The sequence below is a fragment of the Stigmatopora nigra genome, chromosome 9 (genome assembly GCF_051989575.1).
Source record: "Stigmatopora nigra isolate UIUO_SnigA chromosome 9, RoL_Snig_1.1, whole genome shotgun sequence".
Classification (NCBI taxonomy): Eukaryota; Metazoa; Chordata; class Actinopteri; order Syngnathiformes; family Syngnathidae; genus Stigmatopora; species Stigmatopora nigra.
Genome location: NC_135516.1, coordinates 1,023,982 through 1,032,500, shown reverse-complemented (window position 1 = coordinate 1,032,500; position 8,519 = coordinate 1,023,982). Strand labels below are relative to the sequence as shown.

At 37.0% G+C, this 8,519-nt stretch overlaps 1 long non-coding RNA gene across 1 annotated transcript in view; it reads left to right on the top strand.

Annotated features, from left to right (window-relative positions):
• The window catches only part of LOC144202027 (uncharacterized), a 9,886-nt gene extending 2,675 nt beyond the window's left edge, over positions 1 to 7,211 (top strand). The window contains exon 2 of the long non-coding RNA XR_013327442.1: positions 5,823 to 7,211. This is a non-coding gene — a long non-coding RNA (uncharacterized LOC144202027). The remainder of the gene's footprint in view (positions 1 to 5,822) is intronic.
• The last annotated feature ends 1,308 nt before the right edge of the window (positions 7,212 to 8,519 follow it).

Sequence of the window (8,519 nt, the reverse complement as noted above, 5' to 3'; positions counted from 1 at the left end):
GACTGTTTAATATCTAAGTGCTATTGAAACCAGCTCTCAAAATTATATTCACAAGAGATTAATATCTAAATATCTACTGTTGATTCATGAGTGTTTAATACCTAAATATCTACTGTTGATTCATGAGTGTTTAATACCTAAATATCTACTGTTGATTCATGAGTGTTTAATACCTAAATATCTACTGTTGATTCATGAGTGTTTAATACCTAAATATCTACTGTTCATTCATGAGTGTTTAATACCTAAATATCTACTGTTGATTAATGAGAGAGAGTTTAATATCTAAATATCTACTGTTGATTAATGAGAGAGAGAGAGTTTAATATCTAAATATCTACTGTTGATTCATGAGAGAGAGAGAGTTTAATATCTAAATATCTACTGTTGATTCATGAGAAAGAGAGTTTGATATCTAAATATCTACTGTTGATTCATGAGAAAGAGAGTTTAATATCTAAATATCTACTTTGATTCATGAGAAAGAGAGTTTAATATCAGTACTGTTTATATATCTACTACTACTGATATAGATGGTCATTTTTATCAAACAAATAAAAGTCTTAGTATACTTTTAGCCCGGAACTTTGACATTAAAACAAAAGGCAATAAGTAAAATGTACTTATTAAAAAGAAGACAAAGCAAATTCACAGATGGTGTTTTTATTGAAGCAGTAAATGTTGATTAATGAGTTTGATATCTAAATATTTACTGTTGAAACCATTCATGAGAGACTTTATAATCTAAATATCCAATATCCCAATATCAATAAGAGCATTGCCACGCAAGATCTACATCCGGGTTTCCCCGAGCGACCCTCATTCCACCAACAGTAGATATATAGATATTAAACTCTCATGAATCAACAGTGGATATTTAGATATTAAACTCTCTCATGAATCAACAGTAGATATTTAGATATTAAACTCATGAATCAACAGTAGATATTTAGATATTAATCTCTTGTGAATATAATTTTGAGAGCTGGTTTCAACAGTACTTAGATATGAAACAGTACTTAGATATTAAACAGTACTTAGCATGCCCTTAAAGCAACAGAAAGCAACAGCATTTGGTTGTATGGTCCATAATATCCTTAAAGTCATCAATATGACCTGTGCTAAAGCATATTTCCTCCGCCAGGACAAACAGACATTGTTCTTCAGTGCACTTTCAAAAACATTCCATGTTATTCCAGTCTTAGGGAAATTATGCCCATCCTGAATCAATTATTTTATCTACCCCAACCAGATACAATTCACCTAATTATTTGGATGAATTCCATGAATTTTCCCATGCCACTTTTGCATTGTTAATTTCCTGTCTGATATCATTACCAAACACATCACCTCATATGATGTTTACTTAATATAAGAGCTATTTCCTATCGCTCTCTGTTACCACAATAAAAATCTACAACAATTAAATTATAGAAATCCACCTTCTGCTAGGGATTTCCTAATTACAATGTTTAATAAAAGACCCACACATTGTCACCTATATACCATAATATTGTACATGTTTCCATCTGTAAGATTAGACAAAGTCTCTTTGCAATTGCTTGTTCATATTGTATTAGTTCTTGTAAGTATAACAGCATCGTAGTCATCCTTATGGCTGACATGTCAGCATAAACACCCAACTGTCTGACTGAATAATCAATCTTAGTCTTTTGATTGGGTTGACATGTCAGCACAAATACTCAACTGTCCGACACTGATCAATTACTTTTTGCCCTGCAAATGACTGAAACGTATCTGTCCAAAGTTCTAGTGACAACTGTCAGTTTTGCCTGTATTTAAGACACACTCACTGGTCATTCGACTAGAGTTGCAAGAACATCGCGATGAACAGGACTCCGCTGTTAGAGCTGTCACTCTCCACTTTGCAGTTCGGTAATAAACCTATTTCCTATTTAAATTGATCTCACTCTTTCTTTACCTGCTCCTGAAGTTGTTTTTTCAGACCTATCACTATCCTTTTCCTTTTCTTTAACCAGCCAACCTCCTACGTTAAATTATTTAGAACAATCCAACCATTCAAAATCAGTATTACTATTCTTTCATCCTCCAAAAGCTAGTTTTCTTTAATTAAGAGCCCTTTGAAATCCATAATTGCTCAAAATGGCTATTTTGCTCTATTCCCAAATCCAAAGCTTTTACCAAATCATCCTTTTACCAAACAGATTTTCTATCACCTTAACATACATTTCTGTTTAAAACCCGAAAAATGAATGCGAAAGTATTCGCATAACCCTGCACCCCTTGCAGACCATGTTTCGCTCCTATTATTAGGCGTGCCCTCAGCCGCTAACTGTGACCTCCATGCAGCATTCTTATCTTCCATTTACAAACCAGCGAGTCACTACTTGAAACAACGTTTTTTTTCCTGTGCCCAATAATAACGCTTTTTAGAGGAGACAACCATTAATAAGTCAAATTAATCCCTCTTCCCAACTATATCACAATATTTTGCCAAGACCCCATATTCAAAATATGCTGCAAGCACAACAATATCATAGCAAAAACCGATTTTCTGCCACAGTAGATTTTTATTGTGATAACAGAGAGCTATAGGGGTAGCTCTTCTCCTAAGTTAACATCATATGATGTGATTTGCAAATTATATCTTAGGTTTTGAGTTTTTTAGTTGTTAATGGTATCAGACATGAAACTAAGAATACAGAAATGGCATGAGCCAACTCATGGCATTTGTCCAAATTATTAGGTAAATGGCACCTGGCTGGGGTAGGTAAAATAATTGATTTAGGATAGGCATAATTTCCCTTGGACTGAGGGACATGTAGTGTTTTTCAAGTGCACAGAAGAACATTTACATTCCCCGTTTGTCCTGGCGGAGGTAATATGCTTAAACACAGGTCATATTGTTGACCTTAAGGATACTACGGATTGGATAAGCATTGATCAATTGATACAACCAAATGCTGTTGCTTTCTATTGCTTTAAGGGCATGCAAATTAAGAGAACTTTAGCTTAAAATTCATAGCATTGCAATTATGGGGTTAATACACCTGAATGTTACAGTGATAAAGATTGGCAATAACAAGCTTAGATAAGGGGGAAAGGAACCATTCTCCTAATTCCAAAATCTGGCAGAAGAAAGAGATTGTGTTTGTCGCTTTGGGTTTTGACGAAATGTGTTGGCGCATGAATTCTGGGATATTTGGGGGAGGAGAATCCCATACCTAAAACAAATTCGAGGAAAATTTGGAAAGAGGCTCTATCTGGCACTGAATGCACAAAATCTGGCAGGGCCTTTCATGGTATGAAACAAGTGATTATGTCTAGGTTCAAAAATATAGCATCTCCAAATAATAAAATATCAACCCTTGGGTAATGCTTTAAGTAATGGGTTGTTTAGGAATAAAATGGGTTGGGCAAAATTCGAACGGAATGCAAGATAAATTGACAACTACTAAAAGAACCTTTAGAGGTGAAACTATTGCCACCTCAATTCTGCGTACAAACGGCTAAACTGATAGCATTAACAGGGGGTGTAACTTAATGCAAAACATGGAGGTAAAATGTTTTTACAAGTGGTTAAAATACTGGAGTGGGGGTGTATGTGTGTTTCATTGTGTCACAACTTTTCAATTATTGCATTATTACCAAACAGATAGTTAATCACAGCCACTCGCATGACAGTCGCTCATGCTGCCTGACTGGGGCGATGAACGGCGGCAATTGAACTTCCAAAACAAATTTCTATTTGTAGATGTGTGGCACGCGACTCTAATACATGAATTACCTAGTTACTTCTGAAATGATTATAGCTGATAGGGCAGCAAAAGGGGGTGGACTACCAAGAAGCACCACTGGGGATGGTGTTTTACACCTGTGATGAAAATTTACAGGCCACTGATGTATGGCTAAACAACCCATATTAGGGGACTAGTGATTAGCGCATCTACCTTACGGTTCTAAGATCTACTAATGAAAGTGGGGTGGGTCCAGACCTTCCGGGATGTGGAGTATTCCTGGTGTCCTCAAGAATTTGTGGGTTTTCTCCAGGTATTCCAATGTACTCCCGCAAAACAAAATTATTATTATTATTATTATTATTATTATTATTATTATTATTATTATTATTATTATTATTATTATTATTATTATTATTATTATTATTATTATTATTATTATTATTATTATTATTATTATTATTATTATTATTATTATTATTATTATTATTATTATTATTATTATTATTATTGTTATTGTTATTGTTATTGTTATTGTTATTGTTATTGTTATTGTTATTGTTATTGTTATTGTTATTGTTATTGTCGTCGTCGTCGTCGTCGTCGTCGTCGTCGTCGTCGTCGTCGTCATCGTCATCGTCATCATCATCATCATCATTATTATTATTATGGTTGTCGTCGTCGTCGCCGCCGCCGCCGTCGCTGTTGTTGTTGTTGTTACTATTACTATCACTATCACTATCATCACTATCATCACTATCATCACTATCATCACTATCATCACTATCATCACTATCATCACTATCATCACTATCATCACTATCATCACTATCATCACTATCATCACTATCATCACTATCATCACTATCATCACTATTATTACTATTATTACTATTATTATTACTATTATTATTATTATGGATGCTACACTGGTGGAACAATCTAAATTCCCCTGATTCTGAGTGTGAGTGTGGATGATGGTCTGTCTTTTTGTGTTTTTGATTGGCTGGCCACTGAGATGATTTGTCAATAGAATATCAAGGTGGAAAAGAATTTGGAAATTTAGAATAGATCTCGGAAATCACCAATAAGTGGCAGATTGGTACAAAAAATAAAACTTTTTGACGAGGGCGGCAGTACTCCACATTTGAAACTTAACGTGGAGAAACATTATCTGCTCTGCAATGAGAAATTTAGGAGCGCTGAGAAAAAAAATAACAACAGAAACAGCTAGGTACCTCAGCTTACCTAGCCTGAGTCATAAGAAGTCCTATGTCTCGACAGGGGGATGGTGGCTGGGTACGGTGCCATTACACAACTTATAGGGTTAAGTTGGTTGCAGAGTGTGCTTCATCTTTGCTCGGCATATCAGTGCACAATTTGAAATTCCAAAGAACCACTGATTTATAGTGATAATCGCACCCAAATTGTGTTAACAAAATAATTGGCTGGATGGACAGAACGTTCCGAATCTCGTTATGAAACCACTGCCAACATAACAAGTTCAACATGACAACAACATATGGGAATCCTATTTAGTAGACCAGGGGTGGGCAAACTTTTGGGCCCGGGGGGCACATTGACTTTAAAAATTTGACAGAGGGGCCGGGTCAGCTACAAGATATGATACATATAAAAAAGTGCATCCGTTAACAGTACATATGAAACATAAACAGAAAAAAAGGACTCAAGTATTAAGATACTCATCACTCATCATTAAAGTAAAAAGTATAAAGTACTACAAAGTAAAGTCAAAAGGAATGTATTAAGAAATATTAAAATGTCATTTAAAAAAAGATTATCTTGTGGAAAAAACAAAAAAAAACATTATTTGGACAACGTCGGCGGGCCGGATTAAAAAGCCTAACGGGCCGGATGTGGCCCGCGGGCCGTAGTTTGCCCATGTCTGTAGTAGACCCTTCAAAATGCCATTTATTTACTACACAATTGGAACTGGATGATAAGGCTAATCTGGCTGACTACATGAAAAGGGAAATCTAAAGGAAAGCTAAAAATATAAGAATAATGTCTATCCTTTTACAAAAGCAGCAAAAGGCAAGTACATTTTTCTGCTGTTTAACTATACCTGTTTGAACCTTACAGGGCATGGTCTGAATATGGGTGCAGGAGATGAGACATGGTGTGCCCATTGTCCAAGACAACGGTCTCACTGATTCCACGCTTTGGCTTATGGTGAAGTGGGGCAAATGAATTGTATAACTCCTGTCAAAAGAAACAGGACTATGTGCTTTGGTTTCACTGTTTTTACCAGTATCTGTTTTAGAGTGGAGATACAATTGACGGCTCGGAATTTCGGTGCAGCGACTGGCCTCTCTCTACGACGTGGAGCCTCGCCGAGGGATGGCGATCCGACTTATGTGTTGGTTTGCCAAATTGCAGCAGGAGTGTATTTTTTTTGGGGTTGCGCCAAATAAAAAATTGAATAGGGTGAATACCATTCATTACAATGTCCAAAAAAAGAAATTAGATTCGCAATAAAGGAACAGCTGGCAGCCACCAGTCTCATGACTTTCCAGTGCCGCAAAGCGGCTGATATGCTTCTGGCGGTTGATGTGCTCTTGATGGAGCATGGGGGCATATGCATTGTTTGAAAATGTTGCACTCAAGAGCCGTTGAAGGCCTGACCCTGAACCCAACCAGAAACGAAGAGGCACTCTGAAGTGGAACTGTCCACCTTGTGAGAGACTAATGGGATAAGGCCTTCGGCAAATGTAAAACAATTGGCTTTCATCGAGGTGATATCAATTGCTGTTTTGGCTAATACTTTGACAAAGTGCGGGTGTTGTCTTATCCCCCTTATATATGCTTACGCTTTTTGCTAGACCGACTTAGATTTGATACAGTAGCTCTAACAAATTCCGAATTACAAGGATTGTATCTGCTTATTAGACAGCCTACTGATGATAACATTGATTTCCAGGATTATGCAAATTATGAATTGAACGAGAATGGTTTTGTTCTTCCTATTTCAGGCCAGACATGCAAGTAAAGTGAATTCTGGTAAAGAGCGAGACAACAGAGATTAATACAATGCATTTTAATACATCTCTTGCAAAACAAATGCTCGCTAAAAAGTTAACCAAAACACTTTTTGGAGGTCACTTCTCCTTCACACCCGGACTTCTCGAGACTATGGTTCACAGCAAGAGCACGGTAAATTGTTTTAGGAAGCATTGAACTCTGAAGATGGTAAACAACAAGCTCTTGGGAACTGTGGAATTATTTTGGGAAACGTGCTTTCTCAAGATGGTACGCGTCAATTTTCTCTCGGGAAGATTCGACAGACCTTCAATAGTTTTGAGAACTGAGACAAATTGTTATGAAACTGAATAATCTTTGGACTTATGTTATGCATGTTGTTTAAATCTTATGAATATATTAGCAAAAGGGACACCGGGGTCTTCAGAATCATTTGAACGAAGGCATGTGTGGATCGATTCTCTCTTACAAGAATAAAAGGCTATGATCTCAGATGCCTCCATTATTGAAAGGTGAATTTGGGAATACTTATTGGTGAACCTATCAGGCGGGCAAGGCGTCTAGATGTAATTCAGATGTTTTGCTAAAGTGGGTAAAAATTGTAAAAATGCCCAGAAAAGTGTTCCAAAGGCTGCGCATGTTTCGAGTCATCGTCAGGAAAAGTTGGAAAGGTGTCAAAAATGTGTCATAAAATGGTGAAAATACCCAGAAAACTGTTACAAAAGCTGGGTAAAATTGTCTAAAATGAATAATCATAGGAAAAGTGTCAAAAATGTGTCAAAGTGAAGTAAATAAAGAAATGGGATAAGCGGAGGAGTAACTATCAATCTATTTATTTGTAAGTTGGCCCACCAGAGAGCAGTGTAGAGCCCGGTCAACCAGTGTCAAGTGGGCAAAAAATCTTTTTAAAAGGATCATGCCGGGTGGATGAGCTTTCCTCCCCGGGAAATGGCACTCTTGGGCGCGCACGGCGTCTAAATGTAATACAGACGTTTTTCAAAAGTGGGTAAAAAAATGTCAAAATGCCCAGAAAAGTGTTCCAAAGGCTGGGTAAAAGTGTTGAGTCTTCCGTGGGAAAAGTTGGAAGGTGTCGAATATGTATCATAAAATGGTCAGAATGCCCAAAAGAGTATCACAAAAGCTGGGTAAAATTGTTTAAAACAAATGATCGTTGTAAAAGTGTAAACAATGTGTCAAATTGAAGAAAATAAAGAAATGGGGTAAGCGGAGGAGTAACTGCAGTGTAGAGCCCGGTCAACCAGTGTCAAGTGAATACTTGGGCAAAAAAATCGTGTTAAAAGGATCATGCCGGGAGGATGAGCTTCCCTCCCCGGGAAAAGGCATTCTTGGGCGTGCACTGCGTCTACATGTAATACAGAAGTGTTTCAAAAATTGGTAAAAATTGTCCAAATACACCGAAAAGTGTTCCAAAGGCTGGGTCAGAGTGTTGAGAGTCATTGGTGGGAAAAGTTAGAAACGTGTCGAATATGTATCATAAAATGGTCAGATTGCCCAGAAGAATGTTACAAAAGCTGAGTAAAATTGTTTAAAACTAATTATCATAGGAAAAGTTTGAAAAAATGTGCAAAAATTAGGAAAATAAAGAAATGGGGTAAGTGGGGGAGTAACCATCAATCTATGAAGGAGTAAGTTGGCCCACCATAGGGCAGTGTTGAGCCCGGTCAACCAGTGTCAAGTGAAGAATTGGGCAAAAAAATGTTTTTCAGGGATCATGCCTAGAGGATGAGCTTCCCTCCCCAGGAAAAGGCACTTGGGCGCGTATTGCGTCTAGATGTAATA